Consider the following 18887-nt stretch of genomic DNA (forward strand, 5'->3'; position numbering starts at 1 on the left):
CTGCAGGACGCACGCACACACACACACACACACACCAAGCACACACTAGGAACAATTTAGAATCGCAAACATAGTGATGGAAGTCATTCCTTGTCCAGGTTTCTGGATAAAAACAAGCGATAGAAACTAGTGATTTAATAGACCTTAGGTTTCCAACAGTTTTGCTTGAATTTGCTAATTTTTGTTTATTCTTGCTTGTTATTTTCAGTTAAATTACTGTATCTTGAGTTTTTAATAATTGTCTTATTTCTTTGCATGTATATCCTATCAGTTATGTTCCATGTTTATTGTAAATTAAACCAGAGAATATGGGGACCCCCTATCCTAAGAACCGCTCTCAGCTCGATTTAAGAGCTTAGATAAGCTTGGTTTAGTGCTGAGGCATTAGCTTTTTCTTCTGTTGTTTGCCTTTGCTCCCTAGATTCCATTTGTTCCTGATTTTGTGTCATTTCTGATTCCCTATCTTGATGTTTGTTAGTGCACGAACAATTCTTTTGATTCTTGCGTTTGACTTTTATTTTTTTAACTATTTTTTTTAGTAAAATGTTTTTGCTACTAAACATTTATATTATGAAAAATCATTGACTTTGTTATTGTGGGCCAGGGTTTTTGTCCTGCAAAGCCTGCTTCTTGAGTTTGGAGTCAAAATTACATTGTTTTTAGACCAGGCCTAGTTTTGGGTTTGAAGTCTTCATTTGAGTTTTCTTGGAGCCCTGTACTATAACAGGTTTTCATCAAAGGCAGAATACATAGCAAGAAAATGCAATCATTACTGCATATTTCTTACACAATAAACAATATATCATTTTCTAAAAGTGTTCATTAATTAATACCCACTGGTCTCTTCATTCACTTTTAAAAAGGTTATAATAATGTAAGCTTTCACATTACTGTGCTTTATAAACATTTATCTATCTATTCAAAAGTCCATTTCCTCAAATCAATTTATCCATTACAGTGTGGCGGGAAGCCAGGCACTATCCCAGTAACAGGAGTCAGCCTTGGATGGGATGCCAACCCATTGAAGGGTACTCATGCATACAGTATATCAACAATCACTCACATCACACCAAAGATTTGTAAATTACTCAGATTGTGGTATGTGGGAGGAGGCTGAAAAACAAGATGAAAATGGAATACTGTATAACCACTGAGTCACTCTGCAGTTCATACATATTGTCTATTCATTTTAAAATGCTCGCTATGCCATACTATAATTCCAACAGTTTTACCATATGAATTTTGATCAAGTAATGTGTAAATACAGGAGTGGAATTTGATGATCTGAATAAGTCCAAATGAAAGAAGACAGTACAACCCAATGTCAATGTTCTGTGACACAGAACCTGTTCACATCAAGGAGCTGAAAAGTAAAATGGCCTTATATAGTGACATGATCTGAATGTGCCATGGCCACAGGAATCCATAGTGAAGATGAAACATTAAAGGTAAGAGTCATTAATCAAAGTCATGGAAGCATACGGTCAAATTTGAGGTTAAAGATTCAATTCAACAAAGCATACTGTACGTGAAAAACATGAACATGAGGGTATGAAGCAAAGATGATAAACTCAAAAATCTAAGAAAAGAAACTAGGCCAGAGACAAAAGGATTGACTTAAGGCTAAATGGAATACCAGCACATCACAAGATTGTTCCATAATCAGTGATTCTTGACAATGGCCAATATGAACTTTGTCCAATGTGCAAAAGTATGTGCAATTAGTAGAAAGATGAGCGAGAAGGGTAATGTCAATCACAATTTCAAAGAAATATTCCTCTCCTTCCACAATCTGCTATTTCCCATCATGCTGACACTATAATAAGAGCAAATACTGGAGCGTATCATCATAAATGTGAAATTATTGTCTTTAAAAAACATGTATGTTTTACTAATAAAGCATTGAACAATCAGACATTCTCTCTTTTGAAGTGTGAAGACCAACTTTAAAGTGAGGGCCAATAAAGGGAGGACCAATCACCTTCCCATGGCTGGAGGAGGAGAACATGCAGTTCTGAAACATTCTGATTTGCTAATGGCTTAAAATGCTTTGCACAATGTATTTATCATGCTGTATCAATAGAAAAAGAATTTCATATATAACAAGGACAAAAAGTCATTTAGAGGATTCCAGCATTAGTATATTTATTGAGGAAAAATACTTAAATAATCAAGGCCTAGGACCTGTTTTTCTCCATATGTTCTTTATGTATCTCTCATGTACCAACTCTCCCAAGATATTTGCCCTCTTGCCATTTAGGTTCTGTTGCTTTATTTATGGATTAGCCAGTAATCCATAGTGGGTAGAAAAAGATGTTCCATTCCAGGGTGTGAGAAAAGATTTTAACTTACTGTGGTCTTGTGATATATTGCTTATTGCAGCATTTCTCAACCTTTAAGTATTTGCGACCCGGGTTTTCATAACAGTTTTAATCGCGCCCCCCCTAACATTTTTTTGAAATGTAGATGCATATTTTATTATACCTACTTGACTTTTATCAACATTTTCTAACTCTATATTTGTTGTTCTAGTATCAGAATGTAGTTTAAGTTAATTTGTTTTGGTTTCAACAGATGTTTTTTTTTTCATATTTTTGATTCTTGCTTTCTTTTTTTCACATCTTTGCACCCACGCCCCCTTTTTGTTACTTTGCGCCCCCCTGGGGGGCCCACCCCACAGGTTGAAAACCACTGGCTTATTGCTTCCCAGTCAGTGTTTTTCTAAATAGAACCCTAGAACAAGGTTAAGCAGAATTTGAAACTTCACACCTCCACCTGTAGAGGAATTTACCGAGTATTGTTTCTGTCGCTTACATACAGTGCATCCGGAAAGTATTCACAGAGCATCACTTTTTCCACATTTTGTTATGTTACAGCCTTATTCCAAAATGGATTGAATTCATTTTTTTCCTCAGTATTCTACACACAACACTCTTGAGATTTTTGCAAATTTATTAAAATAAAAAATAAAAAAATTGAGAAAGCAAATGTACATAGGTATTCACAGCCTTTGCCATGAAGCTCAAAATTGAGCTCAGGTGCATCCTGTTTCCCCTGAGATGTTTCTGCAGCTTAATTGGAGTCCACCTGTGGTAAATTCAGTTGATTGGACATGATTTGGAAAGGCACACACCTGTCTATATAAGGTCCCACAGTTGACAATTCATGTAAGAGCACAAACCAAGCATGAAGTCAAAGGAATTGTCTGTAGACCTCCGAGACAGGATTGTCTTGAGGCACAAATCTGGGGAAGGTTACAGAAAAATTTATGCTGCTTTGAAGGTCCCAATGAGCACAGTGGCCTCCATCATCCGTATGTGGAAGAAGTTCAAAACCACCAGGACTCCTCCTAGAGCTGGCCAGCCATCTAAACTGAGCGATCGGGGGAGAAGGGCCTTAGTCAGGGAGGTGACCAAGAACCCGATGGTCACTCTGTCAGAGCTCCAGAGGTCCTCTGTGGAGAGAGGAGAACCTTCCAGAAGGACAACCATTTCTGCAGCAATCCACCAATCAGGCCTGTATGGTACAGTGGCCAAACGGAAGCCACTCCTTAGGAAAAGGTACATGGCAGCCCGCCTGGAGTTTGCCAAAAGGCACCTGAAGGACTCTCAGACCATGAGAAACAAAATTCTCTGGTCTAATGAGACAAACATTGAACTCTTTGGTGTGAATGCCAGGTGTCACGTTTGGAGGAAACCAGGCACCGCTCATCACCAGGCCAATACCATCCCTACAGTGAAGCATGGTGGTGGCAGCATCATACTGTGGGGATGTTTTTCAGTGGCAGGAACTGGGAGACTAGTCATGATAAAGGGAAAGATGACTGCAGCAATGTACAGAGACATCATGGATGAAAACCTGCTCCAGAGCGCTCTTGACCTCAGACTGGGGTGATGGTTCATCTTTCAGCAGGACAACGACCCTAAGCACATGGCCAAGATATCAAAGGAGTGGCTTCAGAACAACTCTGTGAATGTCCTTGAGTGGCCCAGCCAGAGCCCAAACTTGAATCCGATTGAATATCTCTGGAGAGATCTTAAAATGGCTGTGCACCGACACTTCCCATCCAACCTGATGGAGCTTGAGAAGTGCTGCAAAGAGGAATGAGCGAAACTGGCCAAGGATAGGTGTGCCAAGCTTGTAGCATCGTATTCAAAAAGACTTGAGGCTGTAATTGCTGCCAAAGGTGCATCGATAAAGTATTGAACAAAGGCTGTGAATACTTATGTACATGTGATTTCTTAGTTTTTTTGTTTTTAATAAATTTGCAAAAACCTCAAGTAATTTTTTTTTCACGTTGTCATTATGGAGTGATGTGTGTAGAATTCTGAGGAAAAAAATGAATTCAATCCATTTTGGAATAAGGCTGTAACATAACAAAATGTGGAAAAAGTGATGCGCTGTGAATACTTTCTGGATCTTTTTAGGATGGTGGTCACCAAAGGCAGACATCATAATTGGCAAAACAGGCACTATATTAACAGAACAACCACAATTTTACAGCTCAGTAAAATGTCTATGAAGGTAGAAAATGAGGCTATTTTTCTTTTTTTACTAGAAAACTTTATTTAAACACTAAATGACACACAGGACTGCCTTGTACAGTACCTTTGAGTGTCATGCAATTACTTTCTCCTGTCCCATTAACATTACCATTGTTGTCATTCACGTTTGCTGAACGTCCTTGTTGAGCTGGATGGTGTGTTCTCTCTTCCCTTCCTGATGACACCAGTCCACTTCTATAGGTGGACCTGAACATCCACTTGGACAGTCCTACTGATACAAACTTTCTCATTCTTCTTTTCTCCTTCAACATAACACAGCTTCACACCCCACAAATACAATACTATTTATTTTTGTATAGCCAAAAATCACACAAGACATGCCGCAATGGGTTTTAACAGGCCCTGCCTCTTAACAGCCCCCAGCCTTTACTCTCTAAGAAGACAAGGAAAAACTCTAAAGAAACCCTTGTAGGGAAAAAATGGAAGAAACCTTCGGAAAGGCAGTTCAAAGAGAGACCCCTATTCAGGGAGGTTGGGCGTGCAGGGGGTGTCAAAAAGAAAGTGGTCAATACAATACAATACACAGAACAGAGCACAAGTAATCCTCAATACAATATATGAGTGCAATAGAAATATTACAAGTACAGAGCAGAATTCAACAGTAGAAGATACAAAATACACAAGGCTTCTATAACTCTCTCACACAACTGCACTCCCACAAATGCCACTGTTACCCCCTATACACATCTAATTACTTTTTCATGTAGTTCTCTCTGCTTCTTCCCTCTTGTCACTCTTCTACTTTCCCCACTTTATCCTTCTGCGGTTACCTCCGCTCCCTCTCTCCCACCAGTTTCTTTTCTCACCTCCCTTCTTAACCGTGCTCCACCATCCTCCTTCTGCAACCTCCTTGACTCCTAAATTTTTGCTACCTTTTTCCAGGAAAGGGTGACTGTTCTTAGGAGTCAGTTTTCATGTTTATAACCTCCCCTCCTATCATCGCACTATATGTCACCCCATCCCCTCACATGTTATTTAGGCTATCATTGCCTCACTCATTCAGCACTTACACACAAAATTAACATCTTATTCAGCTCAAGTAGCTTTCTTGCCATGTTCAAACATGCCCTGAAAACTCTGTCAGTCCATCCCAAGTTATCAATTACAGGCCTGTGTCTCTCCTTTCCTTTCTTTTCAAAACACTGAATGTGCTGTGTCTAATCAAGTCTATTCTTTCCTTGTACAGAACAAGCTCAGTCCCAATCAGTTGGTTCTCCAAAGGAACCACAGTACTGGGACAGCTCTGCTGGCTGTGGTAAACATGCATTGATTAGCTAGAGCTACAAACATGTCAATATGTCTTTGACACAATCTACCATGAGATCCTTCTTGCCGCCATCTCTGACCTTGGCATCACCGGGACTGTCCTCAGAAGGTTTGAGTCGTACATCATAGGGAGATCCCTCTGTGTGTCCTGGTCAGGAAAGATGATAAGGGTGCATCAGACATGCACAGGGGTGCCCCAAGGAATGGTGCTAGGCCTTCTACTCTTCTCTCTTTGCACCACTTCAGTGGGCCTTACAGTATCTTCCAGTTTCATCGTTTCTCATATTAATGTTATGCTAATGATACAAGGATGAAGGACTACCATCTACAGCTCAACCTAGTAAAGACAAAGCTTTTTGATATCCTGGCCAGCCAATTTGTTCATCTCCCCATTTCTGTACAGTTTGTCTCACTGTCACTAACACCTGTCAAGTCAGTACGCAAACTTGGGGTGGTGATGAGCAGCTATCGTTCTCTAACCACATTTCAACTGTCTGTCGTTCATGCATATTCACTCTATATAACATCCACAAAATCAGACCTTATCTGACTAAATATGCAGAAAAACATGATGCTGCCTCTATGTGCTATCAACTCACAATCCAGACTCTTTTCATATGTAACTCCTAAACAATGGAATTCCATTCAAACTGCTGACTCCCTCAATGTGTTTAAGAAATGACTGAAAACCTTACTTTTCTGTGAAAATCTGTCAAATTGTTAATGAATGTTTTTTGCTCTGTTGATAACTGACATATTGTTAATGGAAAAGTAAAAAGTCATCACCTGAAACAAAGACCCACATTAAAACGTTCAGGTTGTCTATTTTCATTTCATAATTTATTTCTGTGATTTCTGCGAATAAGCCTAAGTAATGATTGAAACAAAGTTTGGGTATTACCTCACTGAAGTTGTCATGTTGTTTACTAACATTTAGCAGTGACTGTTGAGTGTTAATATAAAGCTGCGATCATCCAGGTTCAGTTGTTTCTGGAGTAGCGATTCAAGTATGGCCTGCTGTGACCCACCAAGGGAAGGCTTTCAAGCAAACCCTTGGCTTCTGTTAGTTTGTGCAGCTCTTTCAAAGGTGGCTATATGAGTAGGAAAAACTCTGTAGGAGTACCCATTGCAGCAGCAGTACACTTTTGCTAAGGTATTCTGAAGTGGTGTCCTTTCTGGGGACACAATCTGGACTGATTAACAGATCCTTAGCAGGGACGAGTTGTGAGCAGAATGGCTTCTAGACCCTGGTAAGGAATTGTTGAGGCAGCCAGACTCGGTCAGTGTTGTGGTATTCTTGTGTTGTATTTTGAGGTCATCTATGCTGAATGTATGGTACAGGTTAGTATTACAGAATGTATGTGTAAATCAAGGCTACAAGTTTAGGAATTTCCAGTATTACCCGATCCACCAATACAGAAGAACCTTAGAGGTTAAAGTTTTTTTTAAATAAAACATTACCCTAAGCCACTGCTCTTCCTATGTTTATCGTTTCTTGGCTAATTTGTAATGTCTGCTTCAGATTGTCAAATTCAATGGTGAAATTCTTCATTAAATTCAGCCTTCTGTCAGTGAGAAGCAGGTTTTGTGCTGAAGTATTTTGTTATTTTGGGCATTTTTATTTCCCCCATGTATCCTGAACAGAGTCTTGTCCCTGCTTAAAAAAAAAGCAGACATACAGCAACTCACTGTCACGACCATTGTTGACAGTAGGTAACACGTTCTTTGGGCTGTGTTGTCTGCACCAAAAATATCTTTGGGAATTGGGGCCAAACAAATTCCATTTTGGTATTATAAATTTATCAAATATTTTTTTACATTATTGCTGAAGACACTATGTGTCTTCTGGCAAAATTTCCATGCTGTTGGATGTTTCTTGTTGTGAGAAATGCCTAATGTCTTGCTTCTCAGATCTGTGGAGTATATGAAAAATGGTTGTGAAATGCAGAGATTAGCCATTTACTGCCAAGAGTTCCTACAGCTATTTAAGACTGCCATTAGCTCCTCATTTATGAACTTTTTTCCTTGTTCAGTTGTCAGTTTTTTAAAGGGAGACTTGGTCTTTCTGTTGTCCTGGTAGTGCCATATTTCCAGTATTTTGGAATGATCATTTTCATAGCGTTCAGTGATATAACCAATGCTGTTAAAATTCTTTTCTACTGCTCTTTTGACTTATATCTACCAAAAATGCCATCCAATAGATCTATTGTTAGGTCCTTCTGGACCATGGTGTTATATACGAACTACACAATAAATTATAAACTATCTATGAAAAACACAATCATGAGACCTTCATTAAATCATACAGGAACAGTTGATTTCATTCATGGTTAATCACTAATCAGAATTATTGGCATTTGTCATGTATTTAAGAAAGAAGCCAAACGAGGACCTGTAATGAGTTTGCTTTTCAAACTACTGTACATACGCTGATGACCTTCTCCCACAGTTGCTCATCTTGGTCTTCTCCTTCTTATTCTGTCCTCGTTAGGCCCATTTTGCCCTCTTCTGTTGAGACAGTAATTGATACCTGTGTATGATATCTTCCGTTTATTGGCAGTCTGTCACAAGAAATAAATTTCATTCTAAAACAGAAACAAAACAAAAGCAATAGACTAATATGTTTCTGGAGAAGACTGTTTCATTTTGGCCATTTTAGAACCCAGAACTGAACTTTAGGACACAGTACTTTTGCAAAGGTTTCTCTAATAACTAATTAGTATTTAAAATGAGTAATTAAGATCAAGCTAAAGGAGATGACTACTACAGTAGGTCACATAAGGAATGGCTATTGAAAATGGGCCTTTGCAGTCATATGTAAATAAATAAATTAAAAATGATAATATTAATAGCCACATGCAGCACTAGCAATGTCTTGGCTGTATTTTTAAATCAATTTTAATGTTATCTTGATAAAAAAGGGTATCAATTTCTATCAAATCATAAACATATCTGGGTGTGCCCATACTTTTGACTGGTAGTGTATGCACTATAAATATGTATAAAACTATATATATGTGTGTGTGCATGTGTGTGTTTATGTATTATTTTGTAAGTGGATAGCTAACGTCTATGATTTTGGTAAAAACACAACTATTGCTTGATGTTGGGTTTGTCAGTTTTCATACTAATGCCTCCCAATCCCACTCTGAGGTTCTCTTTTAAGGTCAGCAGGGACTTTCAGACCAGAGTGCATTAACCACAGATCTGAATGGAGATCCCCAGAGTTGAGGGGCAGCTGCAATAACCACTGCACCATATTGCTTCCCACATGTTCTCCTCTACTTTAGAGATTTGGGTTGTTCTTCAAAATCTTCCTAGACCATATATAGGATTCCATGTGGCTGTTTCCCACATAACTGTTCAAAAGGCAAATTGAGGCAATTCATAGTTAGCAAACAAGCTGAAGCCACTACTTTCTTTAACATCTGCTTCAATCTTTGATTGAATCATTCAACCACTTTGTCAATTTGCAGATAAAAAGCAGATGTGCATAACTGTGATTCTGTTGGGGTTGTACTAATCTCCCTTTCGTGCTAAATATAAAGATCTTTACACAGCAGCACTTGCCTTTTAACTTAAACTAGACTATTAGTTACTTACATACAGTATACTATGATGTAAAGAGAATTTCAGGGGAATAAGTTACACTATAGCCTAAACTATCAAAATAATTATTTTATTAAGCCGAGTACCATTAAAAATGGGGATGATTATGATTAAAAAATACAGAATATGAATTAACACCAAAACCCATCCTGCCTTAGTCGGGCCTTGTGGACAGAGGTTTTACTGCCTGTCTGTTTGGTGCAGTGATAGGATACAAATGGCTGTCCCTGATGAATTCCACCTCTATCACTCTTTCCACTCTATCTATCTCTTTTTTTGTATCTGCTTTTTAGTCTTCTTTCCTCTCTGCCATGCTCATTTTTTGACTGAAAACTTATTAATTCAGTGGCCACCCTGAGTTGATTTCTATTCCAATCCTCAGAATCACTTCCAAGTTTAGGAATGTTTCACTTTAGTTCCAAGGTTTCACTCACAGTGACTCTCTATGCCACTGCCTGGAAACTCCTGCATGTCCAGGCTGGCATGTAGAGGCATTCTTCACTTACCATTATGGGTTCTTGTTGTTCTCACTTTCTCCCATCAAGCCTTACCATATCGTTTGTCCCCAAGGTAGCACCTTTTCTCTTAGTAGCACCTATCCAGGAGCATAACCATTTGCACCACAGATTAGAGACTATGATAGCCAATTGTGATATTAATTAAAGAGTATCTATAATGGGAGGCACACAGTTAAGGCACAGCTAGAGGCACTGACAATGCTACTAGGGCAAAACAAGTTATTACTCACAAACTAATTGCAGCTGCATTTGTTCAAAATTACCAAAGTTCTGCGGCTTTCAATTTGCTTCATAGGACAATTCTGGAATTAGTGTGACACATTCTCAAATAATTCCATAAGCCAAATGTTTTCTTTTAAAAAATTTTCATAAAAATTCAAAGCAAAACATTTTGCACAAAAATAAAGAAAAATTGATATTACAAAGAAAATAGTTTTTTTTTTGCTTAAGAAAAGTTCTGTTTAAGGTTTATTTATCCTGCTTCATTTCTCTCTAAGTTTGGTCATACTACGTGAAGAACAGTCATATAAAAACAGTCAGGAAACTGCATGTTGATATCCTCTTTCCAAACTGCAATCTTATCTAACAGTCCATACTAGCAGTAAAACTATTTCCTAACCAACCTAATTAACACTCAGTCTTACAGATATAGCAAAGAAAGTTCTACTTCATGTTAACTTACAGGGAGTAAAAGACTATGCCATATTCTAGGTAATTATGAGAAACTGGTATTCTGTTGAAATTAGATGTGAGTTTAACATTAGCTTTAACATTCTAAGATTGGCTCTTACACTAATGAGGACACAAAACTAGCTAGAGTAACCAGCAATAAAGGCCAGTACCACACAGCAAACAAACTCATCCAGAAAAACCAAAGCAATATTTTTAATAAAACGAGTTAAAGTGAAAGACAAAATACAGAGATACAGTAGAAAAGAGTCAAACTGAGTATTGACCAAAGTTATTATGAAATTTCCCACTAAACGTTGGATAAGCTACAAGAAAGTGTGCTGCATGAATTTTTGCAAAATAATTAGAGATGCCACTAACTGAATATTATGAGGTCAAGGATGTGAAAGATGCACAGAATGGCTGTAATTACTGTATCTATATATATAATTCACTAAGGCAAGACAACCATGAAAAGCACGCCGGAAGGGGAGTGGATTCACTAAGCCGCCAACAAGTGAGACACCTATGACGCACACAGGAAGGAGCCACGCCCACCAACTCCAAGACCATTGGATACGACGACAACTCGCAGGGCCACGCCCACCAACTCAGACCCGAAGACACAGAAAAAATGGCGTCATTTATGTTCGCCTGTCGTAGAGGCCACATGCAGTGCAGGTCAGGTTAATGTCATGTACCTCCGAGCTACGTTGACTGTTCATAGAGGCATGTTTCTCGCGGAGGTGAATCGCCATATGCAGCGTGTGAAACGGTTTGCGAGGGGTATCCCATGGGATCCTTAAAACAATCCTTTAAAACTGAGGTTAAAGCACAATGAAGGAATCAGTCTTTAAAAACCAATAAGCCCTGTGCCTCTGTTTCATTACCGTCTCACCTGCTTCACCAATGCAGGCCCTGCAACAGTCAAGACGCTCTGTCAGCAGCTGACCTTCTCTGTGCCTGACCGGTTCACATAGAGGCAGCGCAAGAGAAAGCCGCGCCAGAGACAGATAGAGGCACACACACAGGCAGCTGCTGGGCGGCTCTCCGTGAGTTTCTCTTGCGAGCGGACACATGACCAGGCAGTGTGTATGCTTCGAGTGTGAGGGTGGACGTGACAGGACCATCTAGGAAAAATCATGTCGAGGATGTGATTCGCTGTATGCAGTGTGTAAAACAGTTTGTTTGTCGCAGATGTGAATTGCTGTATGCGGCGTGTAGAACAGTTTGCGAGGGGTGTCCCTGTGTCTTTCCAGAAGTGTTCAACCATCAATAAATAATTATGTGGCGTTTGTTATGCCACGGGTTCACTATTGTGTTGTATTTTGCTCTCTCCAGAGTTCCATCTTTTCATTCACTTACTGTTGTATTCTCACACTAACCTGTTTTAGACAACCGTGTCTTTCCAGAAGTGTTTACCATTCAATAAATAATTATGCATGAGATTGAGCGTGTGTCTAGGCGTGGGTAAGCCGTTGAACCCCATTCGGGCTGCAAACCGTGGAATTGCCACTAAGTGCGACTCATACGCTCCCACTGTTTTCGTCCCTACCCTTTGTACACACCCCCCTCCCACATGTTGACTGTTAATAGAAGCATGTTTCTCGCGGAGGTGAATTGCCATATGCAGTGTGTAAAACTGTTTGGGAGGGGTATCCCATGGGATCATTAAAACATTCCTTTACAACTGAGGTTAAAACACAATGAAGTGAGCAGTCTTTAAAAAACGAAGTTTTCGGTTTCGACGCACGACCGCGTGCAGCATAGCAAAGTGTTGTACACGCTACATACAGCAATTCGCATCTGCGACAAACATGCGTCTTCTTAGATGCTCCTGCACTTTGTACACACCCCCCTCCCACCTCGCTACGCCGCACGGATGATTGTGTGTTGGTTCGTTCCGCATTGTTACAATGTTGCTTTTCTTGCTGATTTATTACATTACCGATTTTGCAAATGTTAAATTTTCTCCCTGTGCTTAAAAATTATTAAAAACCGGCCTGATTATGCGGCGTATGGTACGCCGCGGGTTGGCTAGTTGTAAATAAATTAGCTGAACCTGTAGATATTATTGATGTGAATGGGATGTATAAGTCAGTTAAGATCTCCCTGTGAGTTCCAGCATGGGAAAACACATATTTCAGCCCCTTTCTGTGATCACTTTGGGATACTGCCTGTTGCAGTCTACAGTCACCCAATTTCCCCAGTTATTACCAGATTGGCAATAATCATTCAATTGATCCTTTAATGTCCATGCAGAACTGTAGATCATTCAGACAGAATATTCCTAACTGGAAATGACATTAATATCACAATAAAGTGTACTTGGGACAACAGATGATACAGACAATGAGCACAATAGAGTTTACCCTTTTCTAGTGGTTAAGCAAAAATCTTCTTATTTTGGTTTAGGGAGCCAAAATAAAATTAAAAATTAGTCTGATCTCTACTTCTATAAAATACACATAGTAAAATATTCCATTTGTTCTGAAAATGGCTATATTTATTGCTCCTTAGAGACAAGCTGACTGAGATGGGAGTAGACTCACACCTGGTGGCATGGATCGTGGACTATCTTACAGACAGACCTCAATATGTGCGTCTTGGGAACTGCAGGTCTGACATTGTGTTCAGCAATACAGGGGCACCGCAGGGGACTGTACTTTCTCCGGTCCTGTTCAATCTATATACATCAGACTTCCAATATGACTCGGAGTCCTGTCACGTGCAAAAGTTCACTGATGACACTGCTATTGTGGGCTGCATCAGGAGTGGGCAGGAGGAGGAGTACAGGAAGCTAATCAAAGACTTTGTTAAATGGTGCGACTCAAACCACTTACATCTTAACACATGCAAAACCAAGGAGCTGGTGGTGGATTTTAGGAGGCCCAGGCCCCTCATGGACCCTGTGATCATCAGAGGTGACTGTGTGCAGAGGGTGCAGACCTATAAATATCTGGGAGTGCAGCTGGATGACAAATTGGACTGGACTGCCAATACTGATGCTCTATGTAAGAAAGGTCAGAGCCGACTATACTTTCGGAGAAGGTTGGCATCCTTCAACATCTGCAATAAGATGCTGCAGATGTTCTACCAGACGGTTGTCGCGAGTGCCCTCTTCTACGCGATGGTGTGCTGGGGAGGCAGCATAAAGATGAAAGACGCCTCACGCCTGGACAAACTTGTTAAGAAGGCAGGCTCTATTGTAGGAGTAAAGTTGGACAGTTTAACATCTGTGGCAGAGCGATGGGCACTAAGCAAACTCCTGTTAATCATGGAGAATCCACTGCATCCACTTAACAGTGTCATCGACAGGCAGAGGAGTAGCTTCGGTGACAGACTTTTGTCACTGTCTTGCTCCACTGACAGACTGAGGAGATTGTTCCTCCCCCACACTATGCGACTCTTCAATTCCACCCGGGGGAGTAAATGCTAACATTACTCAGAATTGTCTGTTTTTTTATTTTTATTTTTTTTCATTTTTATTACTATTTCATTTAATATATATTTTTTTTGTATCAGTATACTGCTGCTGGATTATGTGAATTTCCCCTTGGGATTAATAAAGTATCTATCTATCTATCTATGAGAATTTGATAAAAAAAAACACATGCCTTTTCTATTAGCAGAGAACTTACATTTTCTCAAAACTCAGAGAATGTTACTAAATCATTATCAAAATCTCAAGGTTATTTTCTCAAAGGAATGAAAAAGCTTTTCTGTGTTGCAAACATTCTAAGTTCCGATTGAATTTCTAAATGCATAAAATACTCTGAATCCTGCTGTGGCTCTCAGCCTTTCCAGAATACGCTGCACTTCTGTTCAGCATGAGGAGTCTTTCAGGCTTAGGCCTCTTACTTGAAATCTGTCTGCTGAAAAGTTTAAAGTATCTCCCATATACATACCATCATAGATAATTATATAATGTTCATTTAAATGTTAATCTTTATTTATGGAAATACTAATATTGAATTTATCAAAATTCTCATGTTAGAGTGAGAGTAATACTACAAATTTTGTCTTTAATGTATCTTATATCAACAATTTTTGATTTTTATGTTTGAAGAAACAAAACATAGTAGTAATACATGCAGTAAATGATAGTTTCTTTGAAGTGACAAGTCAACATTCCATAGTACGCACTATCTAAAAATGGCACAACTATACACAGCATGCCTAAAGAAAACTTTTTGAAAGCAAAGAGATTGACAAAAAATGAGAATAGGACCATTTAGTAATTTCACTACATTCACTTTGATGGTCAGGTTTTTACCAATGTTAGTTAACACTAAACGCACAACAAAATAGGTTTTCAGAGGCAGTTGTGTAAATGGTTCAACTAATCACATAACTGTAGGTGTAAAGAAGTTAATCTGGACAGTGATACCCTTATCAGCCATCAGGGATGATTCCATCACAGCAAGGGGTCACTGAAGGCCGTGTGTTCAGTAGGAGAACTCTTATTGTTGTGTTTGAGGTTCCCCCTACCTGCTAAAGGGCAATTTGATGTAACCTCACAGAAGTACTTGAGTGGAAAGTCAATCTGGTCTTCTGTAGTGTGGAAAACCTGCAGAAACACATGGTGTCTCAAGGGAAGTTCTGCCTATCCAACACCATTTGGGACCTCAGAATTGATTACTGTAAAATACCTGGAAGAAATATAGGACATGATTTCCTTGGTCTGGTGAGCTTAGATTTAAGAGGCTGGTGGTAAAAATGTCTCAGTTGGCAAGAGGGAACAAGGAAAGACAGATTTTTGGAAGACAAGGAGGAAGAGCACATGTGACACAATAGGAAAGGGTTATTACTATTAGGTGAACCCAGAGGGCAGAGATATCTATTGTTTTTCCCCTTTTGTAATACGTTGTCATTCCCATGTTTTAATCATTCCTTCTTTTGTTAATAAAAAAGAATTCCTTGTTACTTTGGACTCCTGTGTTGGCATTTTGGGTCCAGGAACAGCACCAGCTTCTGTCAGTCCACATACAAATGTTGACATTTTTAAGGCATGTAAATGTCTACAGTTTCCATTTACATCTGTATTGTAACAATACAACATTAAATCAGAAAAAAATACTTCAAGCAAAACTATTTGGATTAGACTTTCTGCTGCAATTAAGTAATTTACTGAAGCAGACAAAAAGGGGTTCATCTCACAACACCTATGTGGAGCAAATTGGCTAAAGAATATTCTCTTCTTAGCTTCACTGATCACCTTGTACTAGAATCAGTGCGTATCAAGAGGTGGTAAAGTAACATAACATAACAATCTCAGACATTCTGCATCTGATTAAAGGTTGAAGTAGGTTGTTGCCTGTTTGAGCACCACCGGGTCCACACAGCTAGTGTTCATCATATACATCAGAGCAAATCTGGGGTTATCAGTTAGTCTAAATTGAATGTCTTTGGGGATGTGAGAGGAAAAATAGAATAGTTATAGGAAAATCAACAGCAAATATCTTATAAAGTGTAACACACAAAAAACTGTAATAGAGCCAAGATGACAGAAGGGTTTCTATAATCCTATAAAAAAAGGATTTTTAAAATTCTATAAAAAAAGGTTTCTATAAAAAGGTTTCTATGATTCGATAACACAAATAAGGATACAGACCTCAAAAACCAAAAGCCAAACCTATTCTTCCCTTCTAATGCCTACACCAACTGAACAGGCCTCACCACATGCAGGCTAGAACAAAACACAAAGGAAAAGCCCAAAAATGGGGGAGAGTTAACAAGTTAACAAATCTGAGAAATCAGAAAACAGAAAAGGAACTTTAATTTACATGCAGGGGTTAAAAACAACAAGAAAAATAACAAGAAAAAAGCATAAATCCCAGAAGAGGAAAACAATCTCAATGCCAAAACAGCCATGATAACAGCTGTATCTCCTTAAATACCAGTGGGGGCAGTTCGTCAGCTGCAGAGCCAGGGGGCCCCACCCCTTAAGGCTCAATACACAAACTACAAGTAATAAAAATAGAAGCACAAAACATTCATAATTATACATACATAAAACTATCAATAAATAAAATATTGATCAAATCGTTAAACAAGAAACAAAGACAAAATCAATTACAAAGTAATGTGTTAAAGACATAACAAAAACAAAACAGAATAAACCAAAAAACAGACTTGCACCAGGGATAAAACAAACTGAAAAAATACTGAATGAGTGTCGGCTGCCGTAATTCAGAGAGCTCATAAGAAATGTAATGATTTACTTCACGAGGTAGACGTACATAAAAAACAAGAATATCTGAAATATTAAAATGTACGTTTCAAATTAAAAAGTCCAAATATTCTTGATTATAGCAGGAATTGGTTATTTTTCACCCACTGACAGAAGTCTGCTGAGGGCTAGATCCCTAATGAAGGATCAAAAATCAAAAATAACATCATATTTGTAGTCACTGATGTTGAAATAGTCTAAAACAATACATAACATGCTTGTGTTTGAAATGTATCATTTTTAACCATCTGGGAGTGTCTATGAGAGGCCTAGGGCTACCAGGAAAAAATCACATTTGAAAAATATTTTCATATTCGTCATCTGCAGCTGCATAATAGCATAAAATGACACTCCACATGCCAGTGAGAAAGAAATACATTTGACCCCTTGTATCTCATTAGGGGGTGAACCCCTGCAGTCAGTTAATGTGGCATGTACACCTTCAAGCCCTTTGGATCATTTTTTCTAAAGACACTTATTGGCTTCTTCTTTTTCATAAGGGTGTAATTTCCTGCACAAAATATGATCCAAAAACAGCCTAAAAATGAATGTTTTTCTAGTCTAAAGGGACAAAAATTGGGAAAATACCCAACATGCTTGATGCCTTGAAAAACTGGATGTCAAGATGAGTTGAATATCAAGAGGAGTTGTTCTTGTGAGTCAGGAGGTGCTGGACAAAAGAAACTAAAGTGATTTCAAAGTGTTCAGAAGTAATTCTCATGAACACAAATAGACCTGGGGCCTCATGTATAAGCGGTGCATATGTTTCAAAGCCTTTCCTGTACGGACCTAACGGTTCAGAAACAGTTTCATCCCAAGAACTATAAACGCACTCAACCAATTGCTCCTTGTAGAACTGTTTGTACTTATAAGTACAATTACCCCACTGTAAACTTGCACTACAGTTATAACATTGCACAACATGCGCCACTTTACAAAACACGTATTTACATATGATGACGATATCATTTTTAAGATGAAATGCAGCAAAATGTTAATTATATTATACAGATAAAACTTTAACTTCATTTAAATAATCTACTGTATATTGTTAATAATTAAACATGTGAAGACATGGTGTCGCAGCGCTAGCAAGTTCACGTATTATTCCTGCCTCGTGCTGTATATTTACTGAGGCTGGCGTGACACTGGAAGGATGAATGGATAGAATAATTAAACACGTACTATGAAGATATTTCAATGTTCCTTAAAAGTTCTGAAGAATCGTCGTTTTAAGCTTACAGATGGCTTAACGTCTATTACAGAGCTGATTGTGTGGAAATTGGGTATTGGGGGAAAGAAAAGTAAGGACAGGAATTGGAGGTTAGTACGTTTGAAAGAGACAGTACTGCTACAATAAATTATTTCATCGAAGGTCGCACATGGTGCAGAAGCATCTTGTGTGAGACATGAACAATCACTGTGGCATCGTGATCCCATGTTTAATAACATGCTTTCATTCCAATCATCATGAAAATGATATCACATATACATCTCAGTATTTTAATTATTCAGAGAGCTGTAATATCATGAATGTAATGGATTGTGTGTCCTGTCGGAGAAAGAGAAAGAACGGAAGCACGTAGTGATTCACACACATAGAGCACATTGAAGATCAAATACAAAACAAAGCATTTAACGTGCTACTTTAGTTATGATGGGATTTGAGAAACTAGTAAATATAATGATTTTAAGATAAAGTTTATGATGTTCTACTTTAATGACAAAATAAACTACGTGATTAAAGTGGAAATTTCGAGATTAAAGTTGACATTTCGTGCTTTTTTTGGCTTTGCAACATAGCTTCATCCCTCGGTGGATAACTTCAATCCTAAAATCTTTCTAGTGTAGTTAGTTTATTTGTCAGATAGGTCTAGCACTAGGTTTCTTTTCAGTTTTCGACTTCCTTCTGTTTATGACTTCTCTTTTGGTTTGCCCTCGTGCTTTGTTTGCTGATTATTTGCAGTCGTTTTGGTTCTGACCTTTGCTTCTCCCTCATTATGAGTCTGCCTGATTTTCCTCACAATA

At 38.6% G+C, this 18887-nt stretch overlaps 1 long non-coding RNA gene across 9 annotated transcripts in view; it reads left to right on the plus strand.

Moving 5' to 3' along the window:
• Positions 1 to 18887, plus strand: part of LOC120539387 — a 201537-nt gene that overhangs the window by 133040 nt on the left and 49610 nt on the right. The window lies entirely within an intron of this gene.

This window comes from Polypterus senegalus, chromosome 11 (genome assembly GCF_016835505.1).
Source record: "Polypterus senegalus isolate Bchr_013 chromosome 11, ASM1683550v1, whole genome shotgun sequence".
NCBI classification, from domain to species: Eukaryota; Metazoa; Chordata; class Cladistia; order Polypteriformes; family Polypteridae; genus Polypterus; species Polypterus senegalus.